This window comes from Vipera berus (assembly GCF_964194415.1).
Source record: "Vipera berus genome assembly, chromosome: 3".
NCBI classification, from domain to species: Eukaryota; Metazoa; Chordata; class Lepidosauria; order Squamata; family Viperidae; genus Vipera; species Vipera berus.
The window spans coordinates 22,538,895-22,555,987 of NC_138204.1; positions in this window are offsets into that span (position 1 = coordinate 22,538,895).

Below are 17,093 nucleotides of genomic sequence, written 5' to 3' on the forward strand. Positions count from 1 at the left end.
CAAGTGACAAGTGTTAAGATATACAGGCAGGAGAAAAAGATATGAAATTTAAGCCCTTCAGCTGTTACATAGAATAGTGTCAGTTGCTAGAGCCTGTTGCAGTGGTTCTTCTCCAAGGCTAGGTTTTGTTGTCTCTGCAATAAAAGCAACCTACCCATCTTAGCCTCATCTCTGATTCTTCCATTGATAGCTTTGAAATGCTGGCTGAATTTCTAGACAGACATTTATTACCATGCTGTGGGTAAGAGTGCTGCTGATGGCCAATTCAAATGTGGCCCTGACAGCCCTTCAAGTAATAAAAAAATGTCTCCAGAGTCTTCACCTTTAAGTGTACACAGTCTGCCATTGTGGATACAGCTCACGTCCTACTATACTGTGCATTCTATAAGTACTCACAGACTCATCTCACAACACCTGATAAAATGCCTGGGAAACACCAAACTTTTTTTATGTACAATTGCTGTTATCAGATCAATACATGGTAGTTTATTTGAATGTAGTTAACTTTTGTTATACTGTCTGCAAAATTAGGCAGACTTTGACGGCCTACTGACAATCCACCTCTAATTGTAATATATTATCTTGCCTTTTTAAAAATAAATAAATAAATAATGCTTCTTATGTATAATGTTGGTCTGTGACCATAACAAACATTATGATTATGACTATGCCATAGTGCACTGTGAAAGAGGATATAGCATCATTGAACTGCATACCATATACCCAACCAGTACCATACTGGTTTTTAGAAAAAATAATACTAAATTATTAAGAATTAGTTAATGAAGAACTCTAAGTGAAGCATGACCTCACAACTTTCAGGACAAGCATATGTGTTTTCAGTCTATTTGGCCAACTCTCTTCTTTTTATCCTAGGGAAGGACAAACCCAGCGTAATACAGTAGTAAAATAAAATCCCCTTCAGGATAGGGCAAATAGCAAACAGAAATCCATTGAGATTAATCTCCCCCTGTCTCCCTGGACAGTGTTTGGCTGTTTTAAGTAACATACTGACAACATAATCCTCATGAAAGTCTCTGTCTGTCTAGGTTTGTATCTGACACTGAAAGCCAATGAATGCATAATTGTATTTCACTCCTTACAAGCAGGAAAATGAAACAAAGGACATCAGGTAACAAGAATAAAGACTTTAAAATTGCTTCCTTAAACATACATTTCACTCTAAAAAAATGACAACACAATGAGTTGGAACTGCACTTGATTATAGTTAAATATAGGCCTATCAGAACTGATTTGAAACTAGCATTATTTATACTGAATTCCTGCTGATTCCAATGACATTTTTAAAAATCAGTAAACCTGTATCCATCTCAATGCCACATTTAAGGTTACATTCCAGTTAAATTGAGAAGAACCTCATGCCCTTGGAAATAGAACTCAAAATGCACATCCTGGACTGATAATGAAAAGAAATATAATCCAAAGGACAAAGTGATTTTCCCCCCATTCCTGAAACTGCTGCTTGTTTTTACCATTAACAATAATGGGTTTTTTGTTTGTATGTGTTCCAAGCAAAAAGAGTCCAAGAACATCTTAAAACTCAAGGAAACTGACATAACAAATACATGACATCCAGGGGAAAAAAAAGAAGTTAACATTTTGGCCATATAATATTGACTGCAACATTTTGAAAATGTCACGAGATGTTCTTTTTACATTATCTGATATAAATCAAGAATGTATACCCCTGCTCCAAAACTCTTCACAGCTTGGCACTATAGCTTCAGAATTTATAAAGTTATATACCGTACATGCTCTTTCTTTATTTTTCATTTTTTTGAATAACAGCCATGGAGGAAGGAGGTGGGAAGCAATCAGAGCTGAGGCCACAGCCCATAAAGGTTGTATGGAAGACGTTAAGATTTTCCTATGAGTTATAGTTTCCTCTGTTTCAGTTAGCAGGGCACATTAAAAAAAACACATGGATTTAGAATTAAATATTCCTTAATGATAATAATGGAGATTGGATTGGACAGATGTGCTGCCCTTATCATCAACAGGTAAACAATAGTAAAAATTGCAGGAATCAAGATGCTATATGGAAATAACATTAAGAGTATGGATGAAGAAGTTCACTACAAATACTTGGGCATTTTTCAAGCTGACAGCATCAAGCACACTGAAGTCAAGAAGAAGGTTAGAGGTGAATATAGCATGAGACTGAAAAATGTCTTAAGTCCAAACTCAGTAGAGAAATACAATCAAGGCAATTAACACCTGAGCAATTCTACTCATTAGATACACAGCTGGAATAGTGAACTGGATTAACATAGAACTAAAAGCCCTATATAGGAAGACCTGAAAAATAATTACAAGGAATCCTGCTCTCCGTCCAAACAGTGATGTTGACAAACCAAGAAGCATATGGGAGCCTGGAATACTGTAGATACATCAGATGGCTGAAGAAGAAAAAAGGGCATTGGAAGAATACCTGAAGGACAGTAAAGAGGATGTACCGTAACTAATAAACCATGAAGATTCACTGAATACCAGAGAGAAAATATTGTCCTACAAGAAAGGCCAAATGAAGAATAGAAAAGAGACATGGCAAGGCAAAGTATTACATGGCTGATAGATTAAAAAACTAGCAGACAAAGCAGATAACAAGATCTGGCAATGGCTAAGAGCAGGAAAATTGAAAGAGACAGAGAGGCTAATTGTACAAGACCAAGCCTTAAGAACAAATGTATATAAAGCCAGAATTGAGAATTTCAGCTGGCTATTTAGGTTACCATGTGAAGCAAGAAGGAACATTGATCAGCAATTGCATCTGAAATACCTGATACTGAACTGTACTACTTCGGACTGCAGACACAAGATTAGTATATCCCAAAGATGGTTTTTCACAAGGCAACTGGACTTTCTTGTTTTTCTTTGAAGACATTTCACTTCTCATCCAAGAAGCTTCTTCAGCTCTGCTGAAATGTCTTCAGACAATGCTGGCTCCTTTGGCCAAGAAACTGAGATGAGCACCATGTCCTAGGATTGGATATGACTGGACAGGGGAACCTTTACCTTTACCTACTTTCAAGTCAGTGTTGATTCCTGACAACTTCCTGGACAAGCCCCTAAAGTTTTATTTATCTGGTATTCTTAGTTCTCTCTAATTCTCTCTAGTGTCCAATGTTTCAAGTCTTATCATATATATACATATACATATACATATACATATACACATACACATACACACACACACACACACACACACACACACACACACACACACACATATATATATATATATATATATATATATATATATATATATATATATATATATATATATATATACACATACATACATACATACATACATATAGGGACACAGTGGCTCAGTGGGTTAGGACACTGAGTCTGTTGATCAGAAGGTCGGCAGTTTGGCGGGTCGAATCCTGAGTGCCGCATAACAGAGTGAGCACCTGTTACTTGTCCCAGCTTCTGCCAACCTAGCAGTTCGAAAGCATGTAAAAATGCAAGTAGAAAAATAGGGACCACTACGGCGGGAAGGTAACAGCGTTCCGTGTGCCTTTGGCGTCTAGTCATGCCGGCCACATGACCATGGAGACGTCCTCGGACAAGCGCTGGCTCTTTAGCTTTGAAACGGAGATGAGCACCGGCCCCTAGAGTCGGAAACAACTAGCACGCATGTGCGGGGGAACCTTTACCTTTACCATACATACATACATACATACATACATACATACATACATACATACATACATATATATATATATATATATATATATATATATATATATATATATATATATATAGTTAATTCAGAACAAAACCATTTTCCCTTGAGAAGTATTCTTTATGATTAATTTCAAGATCTTATTTCAAATTTATCTGTAAAAGCTTTAATTCTAGAATCACCAATGTTGCATCTTAAGTATAAGCTGATAGAAAGCAACAATAGAAAAGAGCTTTGATGGATTTCTCTAAGCCTAGAAATGAAAATGGATATTTTTAAAATAGTGCAAAACAAGAATGGATTGAAATTTGGATGATATCAAAGAGGCAATTAACATCCTTTCCTATAAGACTCAGAAAGAAGGTCAAAGGCAATAAGGACAATCACCCTTTTAATATACTGAGAAACGAGCACCAAATTATCTATATCTGGTCTCCATGATTTTGCAACCTCTTTTTCTGTTGCAATAAAACGAACTGCCCAGAACTTGCTTTCTTGATTGTGAACTGCAGTAATGAATGTAAGAAGAGCTATCGTTTCTTCTAATCTAGTCCATGTGTGGGAACTTCTCAGGTGCATTTGTTTGGCCAATATGTTACAGAGGATGCTGCTAGATAACCCTTTGGCATGATCCAGCAAGGCTCTGCTTATGGTGTTATGTTAAGAGGGCCTATACAGATAGAATTCTAGAAAGCTAAAGAGATAGTAAAGGATATTTCGACAAACAGGATCAGTTAGAAGAATTAAATGGTGCTGATAGTCTTGGCAACTCCCTCTCCCAAAAAATTTACAGCAACAGGTTTTTTTTAATAAAATCAATGGTCTATCGCCATTCTTCTTCCACCATCATTGATAGGTCAGTAGGTTACTGTGATAAAGAGAAGTGTTAGTGCTCAATTTGAATGTTAAGACTCAGTAGAATAGATATAGCTGCATTAATTTAAGCTGAGTAATTACTGATGGCAACTGCCATCATTTTGATGTCAAACAAGCAACCAAGCAAAGCAGAAAGGAACCACTATGCTTGCTTTCAATCCTTGGGGGCATTTGTCCTGACAATGTGACATCTGTAATGACCTTTTACAAACCAGCTTGAGGATAGGGAGCTATCACTTAAGAGAGTTCAAAGCTTTTGAGCAAAGAGCTGAAATAAAGCCTGGCTTGTATATACAACATCATTGCATAGCCATCTCCTTTCGGAAAGGGCTAGACGATTACCACACTGCAAATAAATTAGGGAATAGAACAGAACAGAATAGAATAGAATAGAATAACTTTATTGTCACTTTGAATGTAAACTAAAAGATATACATTAAAATGAAATTTCCTTGCATACAATTCTCAAAGGGTCATCACCTCCAATATACACTAGATAAATATGACAAAAATAAATAAATACAGAATTATGCATATACCCTCATATATTATATGACACAGATAAACAACACAGTCTAGTTCAAGTTATGTATACATGTGCATAGCGAGAAAAATAAATCTTGCAAGTTTACCAGACAGATGGCATAGGGAACAAAGCTATTACAGAATTTGGTAGTCTTGCTAGAAATACTTTGAAACCTCCTTCCAGAGGGGAGCAACAGAAACAGACCATGAAGTGGGTGTGTGGAGTCTCTAACAATGCTTTGAGCTCTAAGCATATAGTGCTTATAAGCAACATCCTGAATTCCAGGAAGTTGTTGGACTTAAAATACAACATGTCTCAAATGAATCATAATCCCAAGAGATTTTACAGTATGAAAATCAGTGCTACATCAGTGAAATAGGTATAGATCCAGGACCTTGTTTTTTTCAATCTATTGGGTCAACCAAAGGCAATAGTCCAGATTACAATGGCATGATAAGCAGAGATAGGTCCTGCTGAAAGTTGATTTGGGGGAAGGCACAATTTATTTGAAGTGGGGAAGAGATAGGGTTGGCTGAAGGTTGTTGGTTTGTTGTTGTTTTCCATTTCCTTTTTCTTTCACAAAACCCCTGCGGTAAATTATGCTGTGAATTCTCAGTGGTTTGCCACCAAAATTCAATGACAGAAATCCTGGGGACTTCAGAATAAGGAGAGAATCTAACCTATGTATCCCACTATTTGGCAACAACTGATCTTCATCATTGAGAGTCATAAAATAAAGTGCAGGCTTGTTTAATTTTGGACTTATTGTAATATTTTGAATGAAGGAGAGGGGAGGAGAGGATCTCTCCCGACAGAGAATAGATGCTAAACTGTAAGTAATCTTATATTTTCCTCCAATAAAAACAGGACTAATATCACTAGAGGATATGCTGGATAGATTGTCATGGGATTGTCTGCTTTACTGTTCTGCCTATTTCAGGTTATTAAATCCAGAAAGGAAGAACATGGCTCAGATTATTATTCTTTTAAAGGAGATAGTTAAAACTTATTCCTGTGTGAATAGGCCAGTATGATCAGTTCATTTCCTAAAGGGGAATTTGTGCATGCAAAAATATGACAGTATATAACTGTCAGTATTTCTTTAACACCTCACAGTGTGGAAAGTGTTAATTAGGAGTGATTATGGAGTTTTTCTCCAAATTTTAAGTGTCTACTTCAGTGATATTCTTAATGAAGCTGAATTTAAAGCTGATGAATTCCTGATTCTCCCTGAGGTACATTTTTGGAAGTTTTCAGTATATGGATATGATATGGAATAAGATGAGATGAGATGAGATGCTATAAATTACCCTTTTCCATGCTAAAAGAAACTGAACCTCCTAAATAACAGTAGAACTAACATTTGTTTTAAACAGATTTTAATTAGGATGTTCTCTGGTAAATTGTGCTATAAGAGGCTGAATAACAGAACCTCCTTTTCACAAACTTTGGAGACATAATAGTCTAGAATTAACGAGTCATGGCCTGCACCCTCTGCATCCCTTTTGGGGGAGGGTCATAATGTCTCCAAGTAATCCATTTAAATAATACTGAAGAATTTTTCAAAATTTTTAGCAAGTATTTAATAAAATTCAATTTTGGACTTCCGGTGGCTGCGCGGCGCCGGAGACAGCCTTCCCGGGCTGCCCGCGGCTCAGCTGAGTGATTTTCGCCCGAAACAGCGCCGATCAGCTGTTCGGGCGAATTTGAAGCCCCCTCCTCGGGAGAAGAGGAGGGGGTGAGGCCCCAGGTAGGGGTAGAGTTCTCCGGGGCCGCCTGAGCTTGGAGCTTGGGCGGCTGAAGGATTGAACTCCCCCGAAGCCTGGGTTGCTCCCAGCTGGCTGCGTCTCTGCTCCGGATTTCTTGGAGCAGAGCCAGGCGTCTGCGACCACCCCTGCCTGAAGGAAGGACTATGGATTAAAAGGAGCAGGCAGAGCGGTACAAGAGGAAAAGGTGAAGAGGATTATTTTATTTTACTCTCGAGCTTGATGGACTTTTTAAACTTAAAGTGAAAGTGCGTCACAATTGAAAGTAAAAGATGGCGGCTAAACCTCCCCCTAAAACTCTTCGGAGTGGTGGATCTTCTCCGGTGCAACAATCATCATTACAGGCGTTGCATCCTCCTGATGTATTGACACCGAAGGACTTACGAGATGCTCTTGAAAAACATGCCCAGGTAATTTTGGAATCAATGGGTGATAAATTTGCACAGATGGAGGAGAAATTGGAGAAATTGGAGGAGAGAATGGAAGAGAGGATGGAACAGAAGTTCAGCGTGATGAAGGTAGACATTTTGTCTTCAGTGCATAAAGTGGTGGAATGTGTGGAAGATTTGGATGAAAAAGTGGATGATTTGATTCAAAAGAATGCCATATTAGAAGCAAAAGTACGGGAGAATGAAGATTTAAGAGACAAAATGGAAAGAGAATTAAGTCTTGCTCAATATTACCAGATGCAGTTTGCTGTTAGAATTAGAGGCTTAAAAGAGAATACTAAGGAAGATTTAAAGCAGCTGGTTTCTGAGGCTCTTGAAGTGGTATTGAAGCAGCCAGCATCTGAAATAAGAGAAGGTATGGATAAAGTGTTCCGTGTGAATTCATGGATTGCTAGACAGAGAAAGGTGCCTAGAGATGTGGTGGTTTACTTTGCAAAAAGAGAAATCAGAGATGAAGTTATACAAGCTGCCTATGATGCTAAAGTTGTGATTGCTGATCAAGAAGTCTTGGTTTTAAAAGAAATTCCTCCAAAGATTTTAAGGAGAAGGAAGGACTTTACATTTCTTGTGCAAGAGCTCAAGCAACGAGATATAAGGTTCAGATGGGAGATTCCAGATGGGTTGATGGTGATGCATGAAGGTAAAAGGTACCGGCTGATTACTGTGAAGCAAGCGCGTGATTTCTACAATAATGTTTTAAAAGCAACCCCATTAACACTTCTGGAAGCTGCAAAGGGATCTGGAGAAGGAGAACATCAAGAGGATGAAGCAGAGGAAAACGGTGCTGGAGGAGATCAAGCTATAACTTCTTTGGATGATCCTAGAGAGCAAAGGGTAACGCGTGCTGCTTTAAAACGAGCAAAGAAAATAAAAGAACAAGACCAGCAAAAGTCTTTGGAACTTCCACAACGTACTTACAGCCAAGCGGTGGGAGGAGCACGGCCTAAAGAAGATAGTCCTATCAAAGCAGTGCTCCAAGAGCTTTGGGAGGATATGCATGGCAACTAAATTTTTAACTTGGAACGTTAATGGACTAAATTCACCACAGAAGAGGAAGAAAGTTTTTCAATATTTAAAACAATTCAAGATAGATGTTATATGTTTGCAAGAAACGCATATTAGAGTTTTGGATCAAAAGTATTTATCGAACTCAAGGTTGGGTACGCAATTTGTTGCTTCTGCAATGAATAAGAAAAATGGAGTGGTTGTTTATGTTAAAAGTGCCTTAACAGCAGACTTAATTGAAGCAGATAAGCATGGAAGATACGTTATGATAGAGCTGCTGTTAGAAGGTAAAAAGACGCTTTTAGTTGGATTATATGCACCTAATCAACAACAAGCTGACTTTTTTAGTTTACTTCACACAAAGCTTACCCAGTTGGATTATAAATCTTTTATTTTTATGGGGGATTGGAATGGTGTTTTGGATGTACAGATGGATAAGGCTGGAGCTTTTAAGCGCATTCCAAGTCATGCTAGACTGCCTAAATCTTTTTTTGAAATGAAGGATGACTTGGAACTGCGAGATATTTGGCGTGAGAGACACTTGCAGGAAAAGGATTACACTTTTTATTCTGATAGACATCAATCTTTTTCGAGGATTGATTTTATTTTGTTGACTAATGACTTTTTTTGAGGACTAAAAAGGTGAAGATTTGTGCAAGAACTATCTCTGATCATAGTCCAGTTTGGTTAGAGATTGATAAGGAGAAAAGAGACAGGCGCTCGTGGCGCGTAAATGAGAATTTGTTTAGAAATCAGACAAATGTGGAAGAATGCAAACAGCGGATGAAGGATTTTTTTGAAAGTAATATGAACAAGGGTACCTCTATGGATATGGTGTGGGATGCTAGCAAGGCCTACATGAGAGGGGTGTTGATATATATGAATAATAAACATAGACGTGCTGTGGAAGCTAGGAGGAAAGAACTGGAGAATGAAATAAAGGAAAAAGAAAAGGCTTTGATTTTGAACTCAGAGGATGTGAAGACTAAGGAGGCTATTAAACTGTTAAGAGGACAATTTGATAAATTAATGGCTGACCAAGTGGCAACCAATCTGCGGTTTGCCAGGCATAATACTTTTTGCAACGCTAATAAACCAGGTAGATGGTTAGCTTATAGATTGAGGAAAAAACAAAGGGTTTCTAATATAGATAAGATTGAGCATAAAGGAAGGGTTGTGTTTCAACAGGACCTTATCAAGGACGCTTTTGTGGATTTTTATTCTAAATTATATGCTAAGGAGAAAATTAATGAAAAAGACATTGATATATATTTGGAGAATGCTAGCATCCCGGTTCTTACGCAAGTACAAAAAGAGGGGATTAATCAATTGATTACAGAAGAAGAAATTTTTACAGCAATTAAGGAACTGAAGGTGGATAAAGCACCAGGTACGGATGGTTTGACTGCGGCCTATTACAAAAATTTACAATTAGAGATGATAAAACCGTTAAAGGAACTGTTCCAGACAATCCAGAAGGGGGGAAAGGTGCCACCGTCTTGGAGAACAGCTTTTATTTCTTTGATTCCGAAGGAAGACCAAGATGCTACTCAAGTTAAAAATTACAGACCGATATCGCTTTTAAATACAGATTATAAGATATTTGCTAAGGTTTTGGCTAATAGACTGATGAGGGTTCTGCAACAGGTGATTCATGGGGACCAAACGGGGTTTATTAGTGGTAGGCAAATGAAAAATAATGTGAGGCATATAGTTGATGTGTTAGAGTTTTTGGAAAGGAACAACCAGATCTCTGCGGCGCTAATTTTTTTAGATGCTGAAAAAGCTTTTGATCAATTGAATTGGCAATTTTTGTTGAAAGTTTTAGACAAAATGGATTTTGGGGAAAATTTTTTGCAACCGATTAGGGCATTATATCAAAAACAAACTGCCCGAATTATAGTTAATAATAGCTTGACAGAAGCATGTAATATTGAGAAGGGCACAAGGCAAGGGTGTCCGTTATTGCCCTTGTTATTTGTGTTAACATTAGAGATATTATTGGTTAAAATACGGAATTCGGAAAAAATTAGTAAAGGTAAAGGTAAAGGTTCCCCCGCACATGTGTGCTAGTCGTTTCCGACTCTAGGGGCCGGTGCTCATCTCCGTTTCATAGCCGAAGAGCCAGCGCTTGTCCAAGGACATCTCCGTGGTCATGTGGCCGGCATGACTAGACGCCAAAGGCGCACGGAACACTGTTACCTTCCCACTGTAGTGGTCCCTATTTTTCTACTTGCATTTTTACGTGCTTTCGAACTGCTAGGTGGGCAGAAGCTGGGACGAGTAACAGGAGCTCACTCTGCTACGCGGCACTCGGGATTCGACCCGCCAAACTGCCGACCTTCCGATCGACAAGCTCAGCGTCCTAACCCACTGAGCCACCGCGTCCCTACCGGAAAAAATTAAGGGGATACAAATTAGAGATCAGGATTATAGATTGAGAGCATTCGCAGATGATCTGGTTGTTACAGTGACCCAGCCAGAGAACTCTGTTGTGGACCTGATGGAGATAATAACACAATATGGGAAGGTTTCTGGATTTAAAGTTAATACACAGAAAACCAAAATTTTGGCCAGAAATATGACAGTTTCGCAAAAGGCTCTCTTAGAAGGACTAACTGGATTTGAGATTGTTAAAAGGGTTAAATATTTGGGGGTGTTTTTGTCGCCCTCTAATACAAAGTTATATAAAAATAATTATGAAAAACTATGGGTGAAAATTCAAAGAGAATTGGAGAGTTGGGAAAAATTGCAATTGTCTTTGTTGGGACGGATTGCAGCAGTGAAAATGAATGTCCTGCCTAAATTTTTATTTTTATTTCAAATGATACCGATTCTTAAGAAAGATTCTAACTTGGAGGAATGGCAGCGAGGTATCAATAAATTTGTGTGGGCAGGGAAAAAGCCACGAGTTAAACTTAAGATTATGCAGGATACTCGTGAGAGAGGTGGGCTTAAAATGCCCAATTTTAAACTATATTATGAAGCTGCTGCATTAGTAGGAATAAGTGATTGGATTAATTTGACACAAGAGAGATTATTAAATCTTGAGGGCCATGATTTGTTGTTTGGCTGGCATGCATATTTGTTGTATGACAAGAAGGTAGACAATGTGTTTAGAGTGCATATTTTAAGACAGGCATTGCTGAGAGTTTGGAAGAAGTATAGACATAAGTTAGATTGCAAGATACCACTGTGGGCAATTCCAAAACACGCAATAGAAAATATACATGCTGGTTTCAAACATGATGTGACTACGTACAAGGAGATCCTAAGTTTGGAAAGAAATGTCTGGTGTTTGAAATCATATAGCCTCTTGCGAGAAGAGAAGGTTGTTCAAAACTGGTTTCAATATACTCAGTTACGGGCCAGGTGGAAAGAAGATCAGAAAAATGGTTTTACAATGACTGATGAAAATTTGATAAAGCAAATTAGAAATCAGGGACCAGCACATATTAAACGGATATATCTTGCGTTGATAGAGATTGATTCAGAAACAGAACTTGTTAAGGATTGTATGATAAAATGGGCCCAAAACATCCAGGAAGTTATCACAATGGACACGTGGGAAAAGATTTGGGTGAGGAACGTAAAATTTACACAAGCTCAAAATTTAAGAGAGAATTTTTACAAAATGCTTTATAGATGGCATTTAGATCCTAAAAAGCTTGCAAGTATGTATCCGAATTATCAGTCTAAATGTTGGAGGTGCGGTGATGAAGATGCAACATATTTTCACATATGGTGGACATGTAAAAAGGTTAAGGCTTTTTGGATAAAAGTTTGGTGGAACATGCAGAAGATTTTTAAACAGAGGATAAAGTTTTGTCCGCAACTTTTTCTGTTGGGAATAATTACAGATGCTACAGTTGTGGACACTAAGTTGATGTTGAATTTAATTACGGCAGCAAGACTCTTGATAGGTCAGTATTGGAAGAAAGAGGAATTGCCGACTATAGAAGAGTGGACTTTAAAGGTTTCCGACCTGGCAGAGATGGCGAAGATTTCGGCCTATTTGAAAGATCACTCGCAAGAACGCTATATTATGGAATGGAGAAAATGGATTGAGTTTATCCAGAATAAGTATAGGGTTAAGAAGTTTTATGTAGCATTTGAATAGGTCTTCTTTCTTTTTTCTTCTTTTTTTCTTTTAGTTTTTTTATATATCTATATTTAATATTACTAAGGCTTGTTTTATCCTATATAAGCTAGAGAGTGATGGATTTTAGAGTTTATAGTTGTTAGTATATGATTGTTTATGATTGTTTTTTTTATATATACCTTGTATTTAGCTCTGGGAAGTCGGGGGGGGGGAGGGGGGGAGGGGGGAGAGGTGGGGGGGAGGGAGAAGGGAGGGGGAGGGGGGGTTTTAAAGAAAAATTGTATGTTAAAACTTTTTAATAAAAAAATAAAATTCAATTTTAAAAAATGCTCCAAATGATAAAAAATAGAACGATTCTAGTTCCCTAGTCCTGTGGACACCATTGCATTGTCATCTCCCCCCCCCAGCCCTGTGATCTCTGCGCCACTTTGTCAAAAAACATATTTTAAAAAAAAAATGTTGGCCAAACAAGCCAAAAACAAGTTGGTTCAAAGTACGTTGTTCATTTCCTTGTTAGAGCATTTGTCTTTCTCAGTCCATCTGGACAGATGCAGTGCAGTCAGCTCAGTACTGTAGCTATTTGTTTCTGAAAATAAGATTTAATTTATGCTGCCTTGGGACAATGGTCTATCCACTAGACAGCAATAACAATGATAGCAAAAATTCTGTTTGGATAGCAAAACAACTCTCTTTTCAGGAAAATTTTGTCAAGGTGATAGGAATAAATGGTCAGGCACAGAACAGCCATACTCTGAAGTGCTATAAACACCATGACAGCTCAGAAGACAGTTCAAGCACTTTAATATATGCTTTCTTCCTAAATAAATAAATAAGTTTAAGCTATCCTTGGGCTAACTTCTCAAGTTCAGGGAATGATTCACACAAGATATAAAGTGGCATAGGTTTAGCAGTTCAAAGAGGAAAGAGTTTCTATTTTTTTTCTTCTTCTCTCGAATGATTTGATCACAAATGCAATCCCGATTTATGTAAGAAGACCTCAATGAAGTACCTCAGAGAGTTTAGAATCTTTATAGTGCCTACTGAGGCCAACTTTGATATAGTCATATTGTGACAGGCATTTAAGAAAATGTGAATGTTTGATAGTATATCTTTTTAACTATGGTTCTTAGAATCAAACCATTTGTTATGTTCATAACATTGCATTGCACAAATTTGCCTTGTTTTATGTTTTAGGATAAAATAGCACAACAGGATTCCCATTTTACACGAGGACCTTACTTTGTGTAGTGGAGATGGCGGAGGAGGGGAAGGCAAATAGTTTCGATTGTTTATACTTTGATTTTTTTTTAAAAACAAACAGCTTGTTTTAGTTCTTGTCTCCAATGGCTGAATCTGTATTTTAAAAGGGGATTTCATTTTCATTTTCTTTATTTATCAAATTTTCAAATTGAGAAAAGCAATGTTAAAAACCAACTTAAAGGTGTGGGAAGGGTTTCAGGGGGATAACCAGCCCCTTAGTTCTCTGCACCTCAAGCAAGGTTGCAGAGCCATGTTTTCATGCTTCTATGGAAGACTAAGAAAGTGGGGGGGGGGCGCCTTGCCTCTGGGGAAAGTTTATTTCTTGGACCCCACCAGTCAGAATTCTTTGGCTGACAGGGTCCTCAACATACCTTCCCTGCCTGACTGGGTGGGATGGGCTGAAGTAATGGAACAAAGACGGTTCTATAGGTAACCTGGCCTCATGCCATGTGGACCTTAAAGGTCTGCACCGATACCTTGAATTGAACTTGGAGGCAAACTGGCATGCAATGTAGCTCAGGAAAGAAGAGGTGTTACATGCACCATTTTTTGAGCACCTGAAATTGTCCATGAAGCTGCATTCTGTGCCAGCTGAAACTTCTGGATAGTTTTCCAAAGTCTTCCCATGTAGGGTGCATTGCAATAGTCCAAATGGGTGATGACCAGGACATGAGTAACTGAGTGGAGAGTGGAGAGCCTCCCTATTCAAGAAAGGTCACAACTGGCCCATAATATGAAGCTGAGGAAAGGCCCTTCTAGCCACAGCTGCCACCGACTCTTTGAGCAGGAGCCATGAGTCCAGATGGACCCCCAGATTACACATAGGGTCCATCTGGCATAGTACAACCCCATCAAAGACCAAAAATGAAAAAAAAAACTCCTGGATACAGAGAGGACCCATCCATAGCCACTCTGTCTTACCAAGATACAGCTGAAGTCTGTTCCCCATCCAGCTCCTTACAGCCTCCAGGCACTGCAAAAGAATGTCCACAGCATCACTTACCTCACCCAGGGTAGAGATATATAACTGGTTATAATCAGAATACTTGTGATACATCATCCCATGGTGACATTTTAGATTAGCAAAGCAAGACAAGGGCTTCTGTTCTGATCCAAAATAAAGTAGATTAGCAATATTTTCTGGTGAAGTCAATGGGCGTTACTCAATAAACAAAAGAAGATTTTATATATATACATATACATACACATACACACAGAGACACACAGAGACACAAAGAGACACACAGAGAGAGACACACACAGACATTATATATATATTCAGTTTTTACTTTCTTCTCTGACCACCATAGGATTAGTCTGATCTTTCAGTTCTGTGAGATGGTAGGCTGCTACATAAGATTCTTATTATACTGAAGAATTACAATTTCCATAAATTGTGGATTGAATAAGTAGCTTGAATTTCACTTCATCTTAATTGATTTTTGAACTTTCTGCAGAATTAATAGACTCCCGGCACCAGACTGTAATGATGGTTGAGTTGATGAAAATATTTAAGCAATTCATTTGTATGATTTCTAATACATCTAAATCCAAATTTAAAAATGACTTTTAAAGGTCAGAAAATATTTGGCATATCTCCATTGAAATAATTATTTGCATATGGATTTGGTGAAATAGGCAGTAATACAGAGTATAAATGTCATTTGTTTTAACTTTCCCCAAATGTGATTCTCATTAACAATATTACTTTCAAGTGGATTCAGTGGTTTGCTGAATAGGAATGAAGCTAAAATTTGGAGCTATTTAACTTTGAATGTCTTTGAGAAATTGTTACTCCCTCCTAAAAAATAAACACCACATGTTTTGTATTGCTTTCACATTTCTGAAGTGCTAGTCACTGGGAATCTCTGCAGAAGAGAAAAACAGCATAACTGAAAGTTAGAAATTTATAAGTTAAAAAGGTGTCTATTTTAATTTTTGTTCCTATCAAACTGATGGAGAAAATTATGCATTTGAGGGTGCTCTATAACGAAAATTATGAAATATTCAAATATTCTAGTAATTAAATTGACTTAGTAAAGTATCATTATGTGGTTTAAAGTTCATATGTTTAAATTTGCAGCTTCTGAACTAATAATTGTAATCTTGGCATATACTATCTGTCTGAGGACTAACTGTATGCTTATCAAGTCAATCAGATAAACATAGATATCAATGCAAAAAGCTAGATAACGCTGAAAAAGGGCACCATTCCCCTTTTTTATACCAGTTTTTTGGACATATCATAATTTCTATCAAATTTTGGTGAAAATAGTTGGTGAACTTCAATGATTGAATTGCTGAAGTTCAGAAAAGCAATGATTACATGATTAAAGTATTCTTGCCCCATTAAAGCTACGACAGTCTCTACTGTTGCAGGCATAATGCATATTGAGATTTTTACTGAAGTTAAACTATTTCCAGTATCTCAAATATTTTCAAGGGATTCTTCCTTGTAAGAGAAAATATAATACTTATGTGAATCATTTATGTGTCTTTTATTAGAAAACAGGAAGTCCAGTTATAACTTCAGATACCTTTTTACAGCTATACTGCATATTCTGTATATATTCTGTATAATCCTACAGAATACTTTATCCAATTGTGATCACTATGATATAAAAACAATATTGAGACCCTATTGAGAATATTGCTATTCTCCAAAGCATCTGAGGACAGCACAAGAAATAACAGGTGGAAGATCAACGAAGAGAGAAGCAACCTAGAACTAAGGAGAAATTTCCTGACTGAAATTAATTAATGGAACAACCTATGTCTAGAGGTTGTGGCTGCTCCATTACTGCAGGTTTTCAAGAACAGACTGGACAGCTATTTGTCTGGAATAATATAAGGTCTCTTCCTTGAGCAAGGGTTAGGACTAGCAGATCTCCATGGTGCCCTTTCAACCCTATTATTCTCTGTTCTATACCTGAGTAGAAACAGTGGGATGAACACAGTGCATACCTAATGTGATCATTGCCCACCATGAATGGTAGCATAATTAGACATGCAAGGTCTAATGCACCCATTTTTCCATTATCTTGGCATTTTTTCTCTAACCTTTGGATTTTGGATGGCAAGTCCAAAAGAATGGCTACAGTGGAACTGTTGATAAAATGAAAGGAAGAAAAATTAAATGAGACATGCACATGCAAATCCAATTTTATTTATTTCTTTGATCCAATGTCGTTGTTGGTTTTGATGCCACAAAGCACACCCAGAACATTGTTTTTATTCTAAGTTTAGTATTCTTCGAATATTTAAATTCTTTAGAAGAAATTGTTGAAAGAAGCCTGAGGTTACATTCAAATTCACCAGGGCAAATTAACTCCACTAGAGTTCTAAATCACAATCCCTTACCACATCAAACAATTGTTGACAACAGAAGATAAAT